Genomic DNA, 16,657 nt, shown 5'->3' on the forward strand with positions numbered 1-16,657 from the left:
AATTCTCGTTTGCATGTACAGTCGGCCACAGATATAAGTATACACATTTCAGCCACAAGGACTGGATGTGATCTGGTAACACTGGAACTGTGCCTCCAGACGCACGATGAAACCCGCCCCTCACACGTCTTCCCCCAACATTTTTCCCTCCAACCTTCACTCCCACCCTTTCAAGCGCACGTTTATAACTTCTGCTCCATCTCTCTAATTGCTCCTTTAAGGAAAATAATATAACTGAATCTATTCTGTAGGTTTATTTTCTCATCATGGAGGCGACAAAACCCGTCTGTTCAACTTTTTTCGTAATAATATTGTTACTTGCTGTTACCGACAGAAGAATTAACTCTGTTTTCGTGGCGCTCTCTTGTGATAATGGGATTTAGCTATCTATCAATGAAAGCCTTGTCTATCAAATAACAGCATACCTACTACTCTTTAATTATAATTGTAATATCAACAGCCGCATTCCAAATTCTTATTATTACAAAGACAACTAGCATCAGATCGTGTAGGACCTTACGTAACTCAAATTAAGCATGAAGAAATAAAGAAGGCATAAGTTGAGGAGAGAAAGACCTCCATAGGCCTAGAAGACACTGAAGGAAGGAGAGAAACAAAGAGACAGTTATAAGAGAGAGGACAACAGCAAGAAGGAGGCAGACGGAAAGGAGACAGTTTAATAGAGCTGAGAGTGGTGGCTGGTGTCAGAAGGGGCACCATTACCCTCTTAAGTATAATGGGGGCATAGGTCTTGACTTGTCATAGGGGTTATTATGGGAGTCGATTCTTCCTTATGGTTGGACGTTTGTTTGGTCACAACCGACAATCATTGGATCAAATAATCGTATTTTTGTGCATGATTTTAACTGCTCAGCATACGTCTACATTTATCTATGGCAAGCCTGTGCGTTTTTGTTTGTTTGTGTTCGTCCTGCAGGTGTGAATTCCCACGTTAAGAATGTATCAAGTAATAATGAGATTATATTCTCATATATATATATATATATATATATATATATATATATATATATATATATATATATATATATATATATATATATATATATATATATATGTATATATATATATATATATATATATATATATATATATATATATATATATATATATATATATCATCATTTGACGTCCAAACCTGATATTAGTAACATTTTGACGTATACGTAATTAAGGGACAAATATTACAGCACCCTATAATTAAGGATACATAATAGATTAAAAAATAACCATTTATTATAAAATATGCTAAATAATAAGATATGACCAAAAACAAACTATTGCTTAGTCTCAATGAAAGCACATTACACTTCAACCAACAACAATGTCTTAATGTTTTATTAAGATTTTCTGAACAAATTCATCCCGCTACCAAAAAAGTTTCCTCCCTTTTGTTACAGTATCAATATTTAGTCCATCCACCTTCGTTGGCGCCTTCATTTTGCCCGGCAGTATGTCAACGAAGACTTAGGTTTCTGGGCAAGAGTTGTTTTTTCTGATGAGAAAACATCTGCGTCGCCCTCGCACGGACAGTTGCACTGTTGGCGACGCAATAATACAAGATACTCCAGTGAGCACATCTACGAACAAGCCAGAAGAGGCCACGTTACCTGTAACGTGTGGGGATGGGTTGACTTATACACCCTGGGTGAGCTGGCAGAAATACAGGGAAGATTCAACGCCGACCAATACCTTGAAATACTGGAAGACGTGATGGTCCCAACGGTTCGAGCCATGGCATTTCCTTACCCAGAGCGCATTCTGTTCATGCAAGTATGTAGAGTTTCATCTCGCAAACTGCAGTAATAGGGAAACTCTGTTGTAGTGCTGGTTTCATTAACTTGCATTATTAACTTGTTCTGTTTATACAGAACTTGTTACAAAATGTAAAAATATATGAGTTGTTGTGAGTCAGAAGAGAACATTTGAGCTCCGTGAGAACGAATCAGTTGTATGGTTGTTGGTTCTTGAGGTATTCGCCATCTTCTGACATCAAACTTCAAGGGTGATTTTTGCTTGTTTTAAGAAACTACTCACGGCGTTTGTTTCCTTTTTGACTCTCAACGACTCAGCACCGAGTGTTGTAACTACAGAATATCTGCCATTCATTTGGTATTAATTTAGTAGGCAATGGTAATGCTGATATATATATATATATATATATATATAATATATATATATATATATATATATATAAAGTAATAAAAGTCCACACTTATGTAAAATGTGTATTAAAAATACATAAAAGACGGCAGCTTTCGTCTACTTGATCAGTAGACCTCCTCATCAGCTGTACTGATTTTTCCTTTTCAAAAAAATATACAAAAAAGTTACGAAGGACAGGCAGGACTCTGGAAACGTCTCCAAGGGAGATAACAACGAAAACAAACTATCTCAATAATGTTATTCCCTCGTTCAAATGTCTGGCCAAAAGACGAGCCGATCGTCGTGGTTGAACTACCTCTTCTGGAGACGGTTCCAGAGTCCTGCCTGTCCTTCGTAAATTTTTTGTATATTTTTTGAAGATGAAAAATCCTACTGATCAAGTAGACGAAAGCTCCCTTCTTTTATGTATTTTTAATACACATTTTTCATAAGTGTGGACTTTTATTACTCCAAGATATTCCAGACACGTTATGGTGATTATATATATATATATATATATATATATATATATATATATATATATATATATATATATATATATATATATATATATATATATATATATATATATATATATATATATGATATGCAAGTAACATATGAGGTGTCATTTGTCGGAGGGGTGAGCTGGACAATCTTTAACGTAAGGTTCCGTCTCCCAGTTGAAATCTCTCCTTCCTCCTGGTTTGAAAAGCTAAGCGAAATTCCACCTTCTTCCTCTCCACGATAGACTTCAACTTCACGTGACTTGTGGCTTCGAGCTCTTTGGGAGGGATCGAAGGTGGAATATCTCTCAGCTTTTCAAACCAGGAGAAAGGAGAGATCTAAACAGGGAGAAACAGGCAGAACCTTAAGTTAAAGATTATATCCAGCTCACCCTTCACAATTTGACGCCTCTTGTAAACAATAATTAATATATACTATATATGTGACGTCTGTTTTGCAGGACAACTGTCCCATTCACACAGCCAGGATAGTTAGGCGATGGTTTGAGGAACAACGAGACATTGACCTGCTGGACTGGCCAAGTAAGGGGTGTGATATGAATCCCTTGGAAAATTGCTGGGGGACCATCGTCAACTCTTGGATCCCAGGCCAAGAGCGATCATCAAGGCATCTCCTCCAGCACACCATGTCCGAATGGGAGATATTCAGAAAAAATCAACACATCGTCTACAATCATGTAGCCTCCGTCCCAAGTAGACTACAAGATGTCATCGCCAACGATGGTGGACGGACTAAATACTGATACATATTTTATAATAAATGGTTATTTTTCAATCTATTGTGTATCCTTAATAATATGGGGCTTTAATATTTATCCCTTAATTACGTATACGTTAAAATTTTACAAATACATATCAGGTTTGTACGTCAAATGATATATATGTATATATATATATATACATATATATATATATATATAATATATATATATATATTTATATATATATATATAGTATATATAGTATATATAATATATATATATATATTTTATATATATATATATAGTATCGTATATATACGTATATATATAGATATAAATATATATATATATATATAGATATATATATATTATTATATGATATATATACATCTATATATATAATAATAGATTCCCATATATATATATATATTTATATATATATATATACGTATATATACGTAGATATATAGATTATAAATATATATATATAATATATATATATATATTTACTATATATAATATATATATATATATAAATATATAATATTTGTATCATATATATACGTATATCTATAAGATATTAATATATATATATATAGTATTATATAATAGTTTATATATTTAATATAATAATATTAATATATTTATAATTATACGTATATATACGTATATATATAGATATAATATATAATATATATATATATATATATATATATATATATACACTTGATACATTCTTAACGTGGGAATTCACACCTGGAGGACGAACACAAACAAACAAAAACGCACAGGCTTGCCATAGATAAATGTAGACGTATGCTGAGCAGTTAAAATCATGCACAAAAATACGATTATTTGATCCAATGATTGTCGGTTGTGACCAAACAAACGTCCAACCATAAGGAAGAATCGACTCCCATAATAACCCCTATGACAAGTCAAGACCTATGCCCCCATTATACTTAAGAGGGTAATGGTGCCCCTTCTGACACCAGCCACACTCTCAGCTCTATTAAACTGTCTCCTTTCCGTCTGCCTCCTTCTTGCTGTTGTCCTCTCTCTTATAACTGTCTCTTTGTTTCTCCTCCTTCAGTGTCTTCTAGGCCTATGGAGGTCTTTCTCTCCTCAACTTATGCCTTCTTTATTTCTTCATGCTTAATTTGAGTTACGTAAGGTCCTACACGATCCCCTGATGCTAGTTGTCTTTGTAATATAAGAATTTTGGAATGCGGCTGTTGATATTACAATTATAATTAAAGAGTAGTAGGTATGCTGTTATTTGATAGACAAGGCTTTCATTGATAGATAGCTAAATCCCATTATCACAAGAGAGCGCCACGAAAACAGAGTTAATTCTTCTGTCGGTAACAGCAAGTAACAATATTATTACGAAAAAAGTTGAACAGACGGGTTTTGTCGCCTCCATGATGAGAAAATAAACCTACAGAATAGATTCAGTTATATTATTTTCCTTAAAGGAGCAATTAGAGAGATGGAGCAGAAGTTATAAACGTGCGCTTGAAAGGGTGGGAGTGAAGGTTGGAGGGAAAAATGTTGGGGGAAGACGTGTGAGGGGCGGGTTTCATCGTGCGTCTGGAGGCACAGTTCCAGTGTTACCAGATCACATCCAGCCCTTGTGGCTGAAATGTGTATACTTATATCTGTGGCCCGACTGTACTACGTACCCTTTGCTCATCGACGACGGTAATACTTATCCCTGAAACCTTCCGTGAGCCACGCTGGCAGTAAATCACTCTTGTTATATTTCATAAAAGGAAAACATCGTATACTGCTCTTTCACTCTTCGTGAATTTGACAAAGGACCAAAGTCGTTAATGAAAACATTTATTCGCCATCGGACGATTATTCCGCGAAGTGCTTTGCTTGGGCCACTCAACGGATAAGGTCAGTGATTGCCGCAGTCAATGTTTACTCTTGGGATTTTGCGTTGCCGGATTTTAACCAACTGGGTGAAGACGGAATTGCACGCGTGAAGAGTGTGTGTGTGTGTGTGTGTGTGTGTGTATGTATGTGTGTGTGTGTGTAAGGCCCAAAGGTGTGAGGATCAAGGCCCGGATTGGACGACGCGCAACCTTGTCTTTCATTTTTTTTTTTGAGTTCTTCAACTGAAAGCCCCTACGGACAGAGTCAACCGAATTATATATAAACCCGGAGGGTTCCAAAGGGAAATAAGCCTGTAGAGAGAAGAGAGAGAGAGAGAGAGAGAGAGAGAGAGAGAGAGAGGGAAGGGTTATTGGAAAAGGTGATAAATATATACATAGATATGGAATGCAAATTAATTCCCACAATGATAAATTTTAAAAATTAATTTGTCCTTTTCATAGCTAACGAACCTGATGTCTTAGCAATGGGGCAATCTTCTCACGCCAGTTAGAAACTGTTTTTAAAAACAACAAAGATTGTTAATCAAGGAACCTGTGGCATCTGGCAACTCATACTAGAACACCGTGATGGTGAAAAACAACACATCCTTTAATATGTAGTTCATTAGTTTATCTTATTTACACATAGCAAAATAAATGTACAATATATATTCATATTTTCTTATTATACAATTTCATATTCAGGCCAAAAGGCCAAAAGCACTCTGGGACCTACGAGGTCATTCAGGGCCGAGAGGAAAATTGAGAGTAAGAGGTTTGAAAAGTGTAACAGGAGGAAAACCTGGAGAGTGAAAGGTATGGCGGAAGAAAGAATACGAATGGGGTACAGTAAAAATATCGAAAGTTTTGCAACCAGGGGGGCCGAAGTGACGCTGGAAAGAACCTTTGGTAATGCCTACAGTGCACCGCGAGTAAGGTGCGCAGACGGGCCAATTTAATAGAAATTGGAAGAAGGAAAATGTGGATGCCGACTCAAAATTCGCTGAATTGAGCAAAACTTCGACTTCGAAGGAAATAAAAATTCTGCCAATTGTTTCCGGACTCTGAAATGGCGGAGATGGTCACGTGACCGTGAAGACACAAGGAAGGAGTGTTGGGGGTTACGGAGAGAGAGAGAGAGAGGGAGAGAGAGAGAGAGAGAGAGAGAGAGAGAAACTCTGGCATTGTTGCATTTTATTCTGGATACATAAGCCATGTATTCAGAAGCGTTAGTGATACATGCAAGACACGTCAGATAGTCAAAATGATGCAGTTGCACTATGCAACAATTGCTACGAGAGACTGGACAGTAAGACAGAAGAATGAGAATACGATTGGAGGTACAGTAAAAGGTTTATGAAACCGGTTGCAGCTAAGGGACGAAGAACGCTGCAAGAACCTTGAGTTATGCGTGCAGTGCACGCATAACTCAAGGGTACACTGACGGCACTGGGCCCCGTAAGGGGGTGTTAAAACTATGACTTGGGACTCGAGATCTGATCATATATTTAGTATCACACTAAAACCTATCGACCGGTTACGGCAAATACCACTGTGCCATTGTTCTATAAATAGTTTCTACTGCCAAGAGTCAGTGCTACTGAACAAACTCGAGTAGTGAGTTCGAACATGAACAAAATCAGTGTGTTCAGGAGAATGAACAAATACCTCTCTGGAATTATATCACAGAAACAAATAATAATGACTTGGGTAAAGTAGTTTAATAGCTGCAACGCAGACAATCATTCAATCAATCAGTAGTCGAGAAGGGCGAATTTAAACGTGAATACAATCAGTTTGTTCAGGAGAATGAACAAATATCTCTCAGGAATTATATCACAGAAACAAATAATAATGATTTGGGTAAAGTAGTTTAATAGATGCAACGCCAGATATTCAATCATTTAATCAGCAGTCGAGAAATGTGAATTTTAAAATAAACAATCAGTTTTTTCAGGAGAATGAACAAAACGTTTCGAGGAATTGTTTCATGAACACAGATTCGAAAAATATTAAGTAGGGAGTTCTAATAACTGCGACGCCAGATAATCACTCAATCAATCAGTAGTCGAGGGGGCGATTGTTTTAAGCGTGAACAAAGCCCGTTTTTGTTCATGGGAAGGAGGTTCAACAGACGGGTTCAATAGGAGGGATCAAATTTGGTGAACAAACAACGAAATTCGAATCATGGAGAAACCCCAACTGTCTAGCAAGAACTAAGGAATTCGATTCTGTTTCAAAACAAAATAAAAATAATCAGTGAAGTAAATATGGAAATACCAGGGCTAAAAATTGCTTTAAAAAGTTCAATACTTTACGTACATTTTGATAAAGAAATATATAACCAACGTCCAGAGATCAAGATATGAGACTAACAAAACGCAATAGTTCAGTAATTTCATTCTAGATTGAACAAAAGTTCAAGAAAAGTTCAGCAAACCTGAACGGAACGCTGGGAGCAAAGAGCACAAGACCACGAAACAAGGAATGTTCAAGAAAATATCAATAAATACCTGTCTGTTTATTTTACAGAGAAATAGACATTCCACCAAAATACCAAGAGGGCCAAATACTTGACGCTTTGACGTCATATTATGTCCAGCAATCATTTTGAGCAAAATGCTAAGGCTGTGACGTATCTGTAGCGCGTGGAAGGTTAACCTTGGCATTTTAGTAGCCAAGTACAAAGCTTTCGTTAGTTTTAACATTTCCCGTAAATTCTGAGACTTTATGACTATCACAAAAATTCTGGCTTTGAAATGAACTTTCACTCATATCTAAAGGAGTCAGGAGAGTTTGTGTATTTGTTTTTGCGTGTGTGCGTGCTTTTTTCATGGTTGTGTGTTTGTTTTCATGGTTTGACATTACATCTGTCTTGCAGTTTCCGCCGACCCAGGTTAAATTCTAATGTCCGCACACAGGGGATGTTCATAGGAACAAGTAGCTTTTGGGGGGAAAGTTACCTGTGAGAATAAATTCCCATTTTCCGTGTTCATGCTCTCTCTCTCTCTCTCTCTCTCTCTCCCCACGATGTAAAGCATAGCATGAAAACTCTCTCTCTCTCTCTCTCTCTCTCTCTCCCCACGATGTAAAGCATAGCATGAAAACTCTCTCTCGCTCTCTCTCTCTCCATGATGTAAAGCATAGCATGAAAACTCTCTCTCTCTCTCCATGATGTAGAGCATAGTATGAACCCCCCCTTCTCTCTCTCTCTCCATGATACAGAGCATAGTATAAAATCTCTCTCTCTATCTCCATGTTATAGCGCATAGTATGAAAATCCCCCCCCCCCCCTCTCTCTCTCCATGATATAGACTGTAGAGCATAGCATAAACTCTCTCTCTCTCTCTCTCAATGATATAGAGCATAGTATGAAAACCATCCTCTCTCTCTCTCTCTCTCTCTCTCTCTCTCTCTCTCTCTCTCTCTCTCTATATATATATATATATATATAGATAATATATACTATATATATATATATATATATATATATATATATATATATATATCATATATATATATTCTTATAATGTAAGTTTTGTAATGCAATTATAATTTTGGTAATATGATTAATTCACCTCAGAAACTGTGTATAATGTTGTGAAATGTATGTTTTTGTGTTCAGATTCCCAATTTAAAGATAACATGTTAAGTAGTGTAACTTTTCCTTTTGAAACATACGTAAGACAGAGAGAGAGAGTAAGCGCTTATATGTAAGCCTCTGAAGAGGGTTGTTTTTCACATCTTGAGAAATACCTTTGCTAAGCTGATTTTTTTATCATCCTAAAAGCAGCTCCTATAACGAAACAAGGGGCCCTTGTTCATAGAAATATGCGAACATAGCAAAAGAGGCCCCATACTCGATATCCCTATAGAGATGACGTAATATGTTTTCGTCTTGAACTAGATGCTAATCGCCCATACGCTTATGGGGATAGAGAAAGATTAATTCGATTCCGAGACCTAGCCGCTGGCGTGAGGGATAGTATCTCTCTCTCTCTCTCTCTCTCTCTCTCTCTCTCTCTCTCTCTCTCTCTCAAAGTTTTCTCTCTCGCGCTCGCTCGTTTGCGAGGCTGTTTCATAAACGTAAATGTAACTCACCTTAATTTTGTACTTGAGCTGGTCAGTCATATAATTCTTAGTAAAATATGTGTTGTTTGTGGAATCTGAACATAGTATTATTTCTATTAGTTTTGTGAAGGCGCCCACAAAAGTGTAAAAGTGTGTAACAGGCCTTTCTCTTGAGTGAGAAGCTGCAGCTGCATATACAGGTATTTTACAAATGTTTTGAAGTGCACTTCGAGGTTTTATTTCACCATTGGATTAAATTATCATTTTCAATACATTTTTCTTTTGCTTTGTTCTTTTGACATGTCCATTTTTATATGCTTAATGTTTGTACTGTCAATGCTTTAATTGTTTTCATATTATGCATTATGTTTTTTTTTGCATTGTCTTTATTTTGTTTAATTAGTTTGAATAATATTCTATTGTGTAATTGTTTGAATCTAACACTTGCAAATTAATTTGTATTTAATTAAATTTAATTTCAAATTTAATTATTATTTTATGATTTAATTTAATTAATTTTCTTAATAAACTTTGATTTAATTTTGCTAATAATTAATTCAAGAATTAATTAATCTTTGTTTTCAGTAATAACAATTTCCCTGAGATTGAGAATTTCACTAATAAATTTTGAATTTAGAAATCAAATTTTTATATTTAAAATTTATATGAGCATTTTATTTTTTTGGTTCCCCACCAGTATTATATTTTATTTTGTTTAGGTAGAAATATAGAGTGGTAATTGTGCCGTTTCCCTCAAATGAATCAGAATCAGGAAAATGCTTAGATTTGAAATTGTACGAGTGATGCCCTTTAATTAAGATTACCTCACATCCATTTGAATGAACTTAGACTGATTGTTTTCTTGACTGTTCAGTTCTATAAGGATCACTATTACCTTTAGAGTATTCAGTCGCTTAGTATTTTGTTTTTGTGATGAAGGGTCAGGTGTCTGGCTGTAGTGAGGTAAGTAATAACCAGGTACTTGAACAAACTTTGCCCTAAGTACAAAGGGTTTTCCCAGACCCAGGAATAAAGGGTCTCTTGTACTTGGCAATTGGGTTAACAAATATTAATGGTGTCCAGACACAGTCCTTTGGATACTTCGTGCACCAAGTATTAATGGTGTCCAGACCCAGATACTCTAGGCCACTTCGTCACAATATATATATATATATATTAGATATATTATATATATATATATATAATATATATAGCTTGATGATAAATAACAGTGCCAAGACCAGGAAGAACATTCTTTATTAAACGAGCTTTCGAGGTTTAAAACCTCATCTTCAGGCTGAAAAAAATGACAAGGATGAGAAATCACTAAAAAATTACATTAAAATGAATTGTCTTATTAAAAGCTTCAGTAAGAATATAAAATAAAACGAACATCACATACAAACTAAATATTAAAAATTACGAAAAAAACTAAAACAAACCGCAAAACATACAAAAACAGAAATGAAAAAAAATAAAAAATAATATGAAAGGTAAACAAACTACACTCAAAAATAAAATGGCTAACGACCCACTTTGTGTACCTACTATGAAACTATATGATAGCTAGTTGAATACCGGACGAGTTGTTGTTCAATTCCGGTTTCATTTTCTTAATAAACAGCGACTCTGAAATTAAAAGGTCCAGTCTATTGAGCAAAAAGACAGTACTCTAAAATCTAGGTGAGTGAAAGGATGGTCCTGTGCTAAACTGTGATCCCTTATGGCAGAAAAGGGTGGTTTAGAAAGAGGAACCTAGTTCTAACGGAAAGACCTCTGTGTTCCAAAATTCTGTGTCTAAGCCAGCGGGAACTGGATCCCACGTATCGCAGACCACACTGCGAACAGGTAAACAAGTAAACAACACTCGAATTAAGGTCCACAGGAAGAGCAGGCTTCTCCCTCAAAAGTGATCCTACAGTAAAAGGGTTAGTAAAAACAAATCTGAAACTAACTTGAGGAAAACTATGCTTAAGTATTTCTTGTAACTTTTTTCGTACCAAGTAGCTACTATGACCAAGGAAAGGCAGTTTAATATACTTTACATCTTTACTAGCAGTACTGTACACCGGTCTGGGACAAAATTTCTCATCTAGAAAATTTTCAGAACTTTGTAAAAGACAAATACGGATAAGAATTTTCGGAAAAATAATTCTGGAGGAAGACCATGTCTTGATGAAATAAATTAAAATCACAACAGACATTGTTTTTCTGAAAATTCTTATCCCGTATTTGTCTTTTACAAAGTTCTGAAAAATTTTCTAGATGAGAAATTTTGTCCCAGAACGGTGTACAGTACTGCTAGTAAAGATGTAAAGTATATTAAACCTGCCTTTCCTTGGTCATAGTTTCCAGATTTGTTTTACTAACCATTTTACTGTAGGATCACTTGTGAGGGAGAAGCCTGCTCTTCTGTGGACCTTAATTCGAGTGTCGTTTACTTGTTTACCTGTTCGCAGTGTGGTCTGCGATACGTGGGATCCAGTTAACCGCTGGCTTAGACCACCGAATTTTGGAACACAGAGGTCTTTCCGTTAGAACTAGGTTTCCTCTTTCTAAACACCTTTTTCTGCCATAAGGGAACACAGTTTAGCACAGGACCATCCTTTCACTCACCTAGATTTTAGAGTACTGTCTTTTGCTGAAATAGACTGGATCTTTTAATTTCAGAGTCGCTGTTTATTAAGAAAATGAAACCGGAATTGAACAACAACTCGTCCGGTATTCAACTAGCTATCATATAGTTTCATAGTAGGTACACAAAGTGGGTCGTTAGCCATTTTATTTTTGAGTGTAGTTTGTTTACCTTTCATATTATTTTTATTTTTATTTCTGTTTTTGTATGTTTTGCGGTTTGTTTTAGTTTTTTTCGTAATTTTTAATATTTAGTTTGTATGTGATGTTCGTTTTTTTTATTTTATATTCTTACTGAAGCTTTTAATAAGGACAATTCATTTTAATGTAATTTTTAGTGATTTCTCATCCTTGTCATTTTTTCAGCCTGAAGATGAGGTTTTAAACCTCGAAAGCTCGTTTAATAAAGAATGTTCTCCTGGTCTTGGCACTGTTATTTATCATCAAGCTAAGATTTCCAAGTAGCCGCCCAATTACTGAGACTATATATATATATATATATATATATATATATATATATACAGTATATATGATGTATGTATTTATATTCTATATATATGTAGTAACTATATATATATATATATATATATATATATATATGTGTGTGTGTGTGTGTGTGTGTGTGTGTGTGTGTGTGTGTATGTGTGTGCCTTGATATCCATGACCTAATTTAAAGAGTGCACGATGGAACTGAATGCGACAGTGTGGAGAAGTGTTCTACATGCTGATACAATGAGTCGTCTGTGTATAAGTGTACGTAGACTGCTACTGTAATGATTTGCAACTGGAGTATACAATCACAGCAGTTAAATTATATATATATATATATATATATATATATTATAATATATATATATATATATATATAAAGTTCCAGAAGAGATACTGTATCGGCAATCAGCAGGGTCCATCAAACACATAAAAAAGTCCATGGTTTATTACAAAACGTTTCGCACATAACTCAGTGCATCTTCAGTCTGTAAAATAAAACATACTCATTAAAAATATTATAAACTAACATTAAAAAGTAAATAAAAATATACAAAAAATTGAAAAAACTTAAGAATTAACTTTACTTTAAAAAACCATCACAAGAATGTGGCAAAAGTAAAAAGAGAGACCCAGTGCCTAACAACTGTTAGAGTGGAGAAGGAAGAACGAATGACCAAGACTGCAGACCTACCCAAGACTTCAGTTATGCTAGATATAGAGGAGCAGCAGATACGTGGAGTTTAAAGACGGAACCAGCCGTTAATGTATAAAGACTCAAGGGTGGTGAGGTAGTTACTGTGGCTTGTACCACCAATAATAGAAAAATGTTTCTTATCAAACTTGAATCCTGCATATGGACGCATGGTTCCTAATATTAGAGAATTCAGGTTTGCTAATTCTCTGTCCCGTTCTGAAACTATATCCCAGGTGACTGCAATATCTCATCTGCAAACAACCTTCGGCAAGAACCAACATAAATAGCCGGGACATCCCGGGCACTTAAATTTGTAAATAATATTGGATCTCATGAAGGTCGGCAGTTATCTTTGTGGTTGAAAAATGTGCAAGTCTTAAGAGGATTGATATGGATAAGATGCATATTAAGGCAGCCAAACTCTAGTTCAATAATGCGTTTCAATTCACTTAAGAAATTATTATCTGAGATAAAAGGGATGGTAGCGAATAGCTTCTTCTTTTCTACGTTGTAAGAGGGAGTTGGCTTAAAAAATGTTTTTGAAAGCAGTCTGTAATAATCTTATAAAACCAAATTTTCTGGATAAGAGTTCTGCGAAAAGAAACTTACTAAAACTCTATTTCATTGTGAAAAAGTGACCAGCTTGAAGAGTAACGGATAGCCCTGTAAACCATATTGTAAATGGAATTCAATTTAAAATTCTTAAAAACATGTAACTATAAAATTATTGGCAAGTCCCGTGTACGATTTTTTCCTGTATACCGACGTGGTAAATTCACCATTATCTCTACTGACTCTAATGTCTAAGAAGGTCAGAGAGTTGTTACTTTCATTTTCATAGTAAATTTCATATTTTGATGTTGTGTTAATGTAATCAAGGAACATCTTACTTTGCCAGGGCTCTTTGAATAACACGAAAGTGTCATCGACATATCTTCTATAGTATGTGGGCTTACACACATCTGGGCAGTTTGTTAAAAAAGTTTCCTCCAAAGAAGACATAAAAATGTTCGCAAAACAGGTCCCAAAGGAGAACCCATAGCAACTCCATCGACCTGCGAAAAAAAAGTTGACCGTTAAAACAAACATAGAGTCTGCACAGCAAGCTGAAGAAGCGTCTGAAGAGTTGTCTGTTAAAACCATTAAAAGTTACATGATCTTCGTAAAAAATTTTATCTAAAATAATTTTAATAGTTTCGTTTAAAGGAACATTTGTAAAGAGAGATTCTACATCAAAACTGGTCATATGAAGATCACCATCCTGTAAAAACTATTTGTTCTTGAAACTCATATCCATTTTTTAGTGTGAACTGGTTATAAGCAAAAATCGTTAAGTAAAATTAACAGATATTTAGCTATTGAATAAGCTGGACTATTGTACGCGCCATAATAGGTCTAATGGGAACACCATCCTTGTGTATTTTAGGGAGACCATATAAAATACTAAATGAAGAGCCTGTTACTAATAGTCTTTGTAGGTGGCTTCATCTAAATACCCTCATTTTCAATTTTCTTAAGAATCGGTTAATTTTATCCATCCCTCTTATAAAATTTCTTTTTAAAAAAATTGGTTCACCGAGAGACTGAAATTTGGAGTTATCTGCAAGGATGAGATTAACCTTACTCAATATATTCCTGCTTATTAAGCAGTACAACACCTTTACCCTTATCAGGTCTGCAAATGATCAGATCTTCACGTTTACCAAGATTCTTAGTATATTCGATCCTCTTTTTTAAAGAACGGGGTCCAAGACACTTTTCAACTTCGTATAGGTCTTATGCAGCAAGAAAGATAATTTATGTTGTAAGCAACTTAAGTCGTTAACCAGATTCAAACCCTTGAGTCTTTGAAACAGCATTTCAAAAGGAAAGTAAAAATCAGCATACTTAGGTCTGTAGGAAGGCAAACAAAAATCAAGGCCAAACGAAAGCAAAATTCTTCCCTCTTAGAAAGCACATAATTGGAAAAATTAAAAGATACAGTAATTTCTATTATTAAAGTTAGGAATAACAACACCTAGCGCTTTTAGTGATGTCGTGTTTGTACAGATGAAACAAAGTCATTAACAAAACCATTGAATAGTTTTCGGTACAAAAAGCGATCAACAAAAGACAGATCTTGAAACAACAGTTTACATAATTGACAGACGGTGGTACGAGTATTTCAATAAATCGCTGTTCGTCTCGATCTCCTTCTTCAGTAGTTCGTCTAAGGCGCTTTTGTAGAATTCGGTGTGATAAAGCGATGTCTTGTAGAGTTTGAATCTCACAAACTTAGGGTATACGCTGTTTAATAGACAGTACTGCAGAAAATCTAAATCACACTTGGCTTTCTCCAACTTAAGGGTTAGCTTCTCCAACTTCCTCGAGGTGGACAAGGTCACTGGCGGATAACTGTGTCTAAGGATCTGAGAGAAGTGCCGAATCTGGCGAAGTCGAAGTCTGAAGACGAAGAGGAAGGCGAAAAAAAGTAGATATATCATCGTAGACGAATTAAAAGGTTCCAGAAGAGATATTGTATCGGCAATCAGCAGGGTCCATCAAACACATAAAAAAGTCCATGGTTTATTACAAAAACGTTTCGCACATAACTCAGTGCATCTTCAGTCTGTAAAATTAAAACATACTCATTAAAAATATTATAAATAACATTAAAAAGTAAATAAAAATATCAAAAAATTGAAAAAACTTAAGAATTAACTTTACTTTAAAAAACCATCACAAGAATGTGTCAAAAGTAAAAGAGAGAGACCCAGTGCCTAACAAACCTGTTAGAGTGGAGAAGGAAGAACGAATGACCAAGACTGCAGACCTACCCAAGACTTCAGTTATGCTAGATATAGAGGAGCAGCAGATACGTTGGAGTTTAAAGACGGAACCAGCCGTTTAATGTATAAAGACTCAAGGGTGGTGAGGTAGTTACTGTGGCTTGTACCACCAATAATAGAAAATGTTTCTTATCAAACTTGAATCCTGCATATGGACGCATGGTTCCTAATATTAGAGAATTCAGGTTTGCTAATTCTCTGTCCCGTTCTGAAACTATATCCCAGGTGACTGCAATATCTCATCTGCAACAACCTTCGGCAAGAACCAACATAAATACCGGGACATCCCGGGCACTTAAATTTGTAAATAATATTGGATCTCATGAAGGTCGGCAGTTTATCTTTGTGGTTGAAAAATGTGCAAGTCTTAAGAGGATTGATAGGGATAAGATGCATATTAAGGCAGCCAAACTCTAGTTCAATAATGCGTTTCAATTCACTTAAGAAATTATTATCTGAGATAAAAGGGATGGTAGCGAATAGCTTCTTCTTTTCTACGTTGTAAGAGGGAGTTGGCTTAAAAAATGTTTTTGAAAGCAGTCTGTTAATAATTCTTATAAACCAAATTTTCTGGATAAGAGTTCTGCGAAAAGAAACTTACTAAAACTCTATTTCATTGTGAAAAGTGACCAGCTGAAGAGTAACGGATAGCCCTGTAAACCAT

Source organism: Macrobrachium nipponense, chromosome 37, assembly GCF_015104395.2.
Source record: "Macrobrachium nipponense isolate FS-2020 chromosome 37, ASM1510439v2, whole genome shotgun sequence".
Classification (NCBI taxonomy): domain Eukaryota; kingdom Metazoa; phylum Arthropoda; class Malacostraca; order Decapoda; family Palaemonidae; genus Macrobrachium; species Macrobrachium nipponense.